Source organism: Pelobates fuscus, chromosome 1, assembly GCF_036172605.1.
Source record: "Pelobates fuscus isolate aPelFus1 chromosome 1, aPelFus1.pri, whole genome shotgun sequence".
NCBI lineage: Eukaryota > Metazoa > Chordata > Amphibia > Anura > Pelobatidae > Pelobates > Pelobates fuscus.
The window spans coordinates 450,540,129-450,545,399 of record NC_086317.1 but is presented as its reverse complement, the minus strand read 5'-3'; positions in this window follow the sequence as shown (position 1 = coordinate 450,545,399).

Here is a 5,271-nt window from a genome sequence, read left to right as displayed (position 1 = left end):
TGTTTTTCACTGTCTGGCATTGTGCTTTACATCCTATTTATGTAACGTTATAGAGATTGTAATATACATTTAAGTTCAGATGTTTTAGTGTTGATTTATAGTAATGTGTAATGGGCTCGTTAAAGGGACACTAAAACAACTTTAGCTTAATGAAGCAGTTTTGGTGTATAGATCATGCCCCTGCAGTCTCACTGCTCAATTCTCTGCCATTTAAGAGTGAAATCACTTTGTTTATGAACCCGAGTCACACCTCCCTGAATGTGACTTGCACAGCCTTCCATAAACAGTTCCTGTAAAGAGTCATCTACAGTTTATCCTTCCTTTACTGCAAGTTCTGTTTAATTTAGATTTCTTTTCCCCTACTATGTTAATAGTTTGCTAGACCCTGCAAGAGCCTCCTGTATGTGATTAAAGTTCAATTTACAGAGAAATAGATACAATTGTTTAAGGTAAATTACATCTGATTGTAAGTGAAACCAGTTTTTTTTTTCATGCAGGCTCTGTCAATCATAGCCAGGGGAGGTGTGGCTAGGACTGCATAAACAGAAACAAAGTGATTTAACTCCTAAATGGCAGTGAATTGAGCAGTGAAATTGCAGGGGAATGATCTATACACTAAAACTGCTTTATTAAGCTATTTGAAGTATGCTTGGACTATTTGGACAATTATTAATCTATTTATTTTTGTAATATTTTTGCACTCTTATTTTCATAATAGTTTTGCACTTTTACTATAATTACTTGCCGTATGATATTAATTTATCCAATTGTTGTTTCTTTTAAACATCACTCCTGGTTTGTCACTAGGGATAACCTAGAGATTGTTTTTCTTTATTGGTTATTATAAGTACATTTAATTCTATAGCGACAACATATTCCGCAGAAAACAACTAAAACATTTAATTCTAACAATTCACATATGACATACAGAAACAGTATGAGAGCAGGGCCCTGCCCAAAAAAACGCACAATCTAAATAGTGATGATTCTCTGTGATGTATCCTTGCCAGTTGTAATGACATGTGAAATACGTGCATTTGTGCTCGCACACTTGTGCAACCATACTTCTAATTGCACCACGGTGGCACTTTGCATGCACAAACAGTGAAAGGAGACGTAATTGCGAGAGTTGAGTCAACAGGACTTGGCAGGAGAGAAGACCGGTAGTACATTGAAAAAGAACAGGGAAATTTGATTTTGACTGATACTGTAATGCTAAATTGCAATTTCAGCTATTTAAATAAAGTTACAATTTTATCAATGTTAGAAAAAAGAATCAGAGACCATCTGCTGACAGTATGCATTGTGCAGTGATGACAAACGTAAATAAACACTGCACATGCAGACTCCTACCACCATGACCACTTCATAAATCAGTGAGTAATTGTTGTGGACAGAAGAATTAAACCAAAATAGCTATTTACTAATGTCTATTTATTCTGTGTTCACTATGTTAAAACTGGCTGCTAGAGTAAATATTCCCTTCCCCCTTTATGGTTCAGTCATTATTTCCTCTGCAAGTTTCTTGTTACACATTCTTGTGTTAATAGGTAGCCTCCTTTGCTAACTCCTCCCCCACTTCCTTTGTGCCAATTCCACGTGCAACAAAATGGAGAATCACTGTTAAAGTAACAAAGAAACTACTCACTTCCCCTTTCTTCATGTATCCAAGCCAGAGCTGGAATATGGGGGGAAGAGCTCTGTAATGATGACATCACATCCTGTAGGGTGGGACCCTTTTTGAATGTTAACCAATTGTTGAATTGATATTGTATGTTTAAACTGTGACGTATTTTTGCTTTAAGAAGGAGACCCCCCTCTGGGGAATAAAGCATTCCTTAGTATTTCACTGATCAGAAACTTTGTCTCCGGTGTGAATTACTTCTAGGGAAAGCGTGCACGCATTCATCAATCAATTTGGAAGGTGTAGATAGACAAATAATCAAAGTTTTCTTTGATCCAAAACAATTTGGCGCCCGAACAGGGACATTAAGGGTAGTTAATTCACTTCAAAGCCGTATATACATTACAAGACGGGAGAACAAAAGGACTACCAGAGATTGGAAAAGGAGACTGATCAACTCTGGCTATGGTAAATGAGTTAATTACCTACCTATATTTTCCTTTCTTTGGATTTCGTTTATTCTCCGTGGCTTCACTACGGCTTCGTGTGAATGACGTCTTCAGACAGGTATATATATACCCATATGTCCCCTTATAGAACTGTATAAACCCTGTCACTTGTCTATCTACAGCCTAACTAAATCCTGAGTGTGAGTTTTTATGTATGAAAGTGTCTGTTTGAGAATCTGTTTTGCTTTCTTTTGATTATTTGAGGTCGGGGTGTTGAAACCTGGCGGTTGTGGCCGGATTATATTAATTGTAAATCATGGCGTTGTTTTTATTTTGAGATCAGGGGGTTCATAAGACAGCCCTGGCGTTTGTGGCCGGATTATATTAATTGTAAATCATGGCGTTGTTTTTATTTTGAGATCAGGGGGTTCATAAGACGACCCTGGCGGTTTTTGGCCGGATTATATTAATATTTTAATATTAAATCCTGGCGTTTCTCTATTGTTTTTATTTTAAGTTCGGTTTTGGGAAATACCAAACTGGCGTAATTGGTTTTAGTTTGTTGAAATAATAAAAACAACAAACAAAGAGTTAAGTTGTTGTATGTGTGCTTGAGTGTGAGTTTCTATGTGTGTATGTACTGAGTTTATTTTAAGGAGTCTATTTTCAGCTGGCATTAATTTTAAAGAATTTGTGTGCTTTGGCATATATATATTGTGCTTTTGCATGTATACTGTTTTTTTGTTTGGTTTTTTTTGGGGGTATATGTTACTTGTTATATATTCTGTGTCCTGTAGTTCTCCTATTCTATCTTTTGTCTTCAGGAGAGCTGTGCTTAGGCACTCACATGGTTAAAAACTTTGTGCTTGCAACTAACTTGTCCCCCCCCTTCCACCCCTCCCTCTTTCCTTTGACTCGCTCCTTCCTCTGAGTGAGGTTTGTCCAGTTGGAATTCCTTTGTTAGTGATATGATTGCAAGTGTATGTGTAGCTTGATGTATCCTTGATTTATGTTTGTGTCCTTACTTATTTATGTAATGTAACTCCTTGTGTTTTTGTTTGCAATGAATGTAGAGTTATTTCCTGTTCTTTTGTATTCTTTATGTTTCTGTACAGCACTCATATAGTTGAATGGGTGATATGCTTGTGAGCCTCAGTGAGGAATGTGTGTGCTGGACAAATATTCTAGTTAAGAACTTTATGTAATCACAGGGACTGATTCTAATTTCCCTGAAGCTCAGTTAAGTAATGAATTGTAATTGCTAGAAAAAAAAAAGAAAAAAAAAAAGTACTTTGATGGAAGTTGGTTTTATTCTTAGATATCCAGAAATGAAGGGGTTACACTAACTTGTAAAGAGGCAGAGAGAGGAGTGCAGATTCGACCCCCTCCTTTTTTTATTTTTTATTTTTTTATTTTTTCCTTTAGGACTATAACTACTTAACTATTACAGTTATTTGTGTTTGGTGCAATAACCAACATTATTTAAGATCTTGCAGATATTTGATTCCAGAGTTAAAAACCAGCACAAGAATAGTGATCTATGTGTGTTTGTTTGTTTGACTACGTTGTTAGTCTGTACTGTTTTTTTTTTTTTTGTTTTTTTCCCCATTGTTTTTATGTATGTTATTTTGGTGTATGCAATTATACAGTAAACTCCATTCCTTTTTACGGAAGGAAAACCTTGTTACTTCTGGGGTTGAATTAAAATCTTTGATTTAATTCATGAGAATGAGATTTTAATATCATGACCAAAATGGATTACTGTATATTGTATACTGGACATACACGTGTTTTGGATATACAGAAGACAAAGGAATAGTATATGAGAATGGATGAGGCAGATTTACTACTATCCACAGCCACGCCTACTCCTAACTTAACATTACTTCAACTCTTACTATGCCCTTTTACTGTAGAATTGCCCGAATCCTAATGACCCATTCCACTTCATGGAGTGACTTGTTTAAGCCTAAGATAAATTGGCTGATTAGGCTACCTGTATTACCAATGTCCTCCACGATGAGTTAGCATCTGTGGAAAGTATCACTTCAGGTTGTCCCAAATTTTCCTCTGACTTAGATTTCAGTACATTATAAGGCCCGTACCCATCGGCTATATGTGGCCTTGTATAGCAGGCCACATGGAATCTATTTGTAGCATGCAAGGCCTGCCTGACTCCTCATTCCTGTCTAATATTGTTCTCTCCTGCATACATGTAGCTGGCTCTCCTTGGAGTAGCCTGTTAACTAAGTCTTGCTTTGTAGTTACCTCTACCTGTCCAATCAATCTGCTAGGTGCAGATGTCCTTCCCCCATTTGCAGGCCTCTAACACCTTTCTGCCTGATGGCCAAATTCATATGTCTGAACCAATCTCTGCTGCTGACAAAACAGCCCTCTGCTTATTATTTCTTTTGCTCCACATAGTGAAACCTGACCAGGAGGCAAGGGTCCTAGCTAGTTGCCCCAATACCCTTACCTGAATTAGACAGGCCCTGAAGATTTGCACACCTCAATGTTTTCCCCACTCCAAGTTCCTGTGAAGTTGCTCCCAGGGGCCAGCCTGTCCCTTAAGCCATACTACCCCCTCTCTATCCTCCGCCCCGAAGCCTGTCCAAGCTCTTGCTATTCCCTAACAGGTTAAGGCTCTGGTGTCAAACGGTGCCTTGGTTCCCTGAGACTCTCCCTGCAATATCCCACTTCTCCCTGTAATAGGCTAATCCTGTGCTGGACACTGTCACCATGCAGAGATGACACTCTATTACCTGGCCACTCTTCTACCACTTCCCAGGGGGGGAAATGAGATGACACTGACTCTATTATTTTCAGCCTTCTTCCTCATTACATCTTGTGGTTCAGAAGACCTGTTCCTGTTGGAGATGAAACTCACCATAACAGATCTGTTCCAGATTTACTGTCACTACAGTGGACCAAGTATCTCACCTCAACAATGTCTGCACAAGAAGCTGAGCTATAGGCTCTCACCACAGCATGCAAGACCTCTGAAGGAACTAAGAAGATTTCTTACAGCAACTGGCACACCAGTTAAGTACAGCACGGCTAAAAAGAGCTGATGGATGCCCTACACCTTCCTGAAGAAGTGGCCGTACTGAAGATAAAGGCTCACGGAAGATTGAACTCAGAGGAAGCATGTGGCAACTATTTGGCTGGCCAAGCTGTCCAATAAGTTGTAAGTGCACT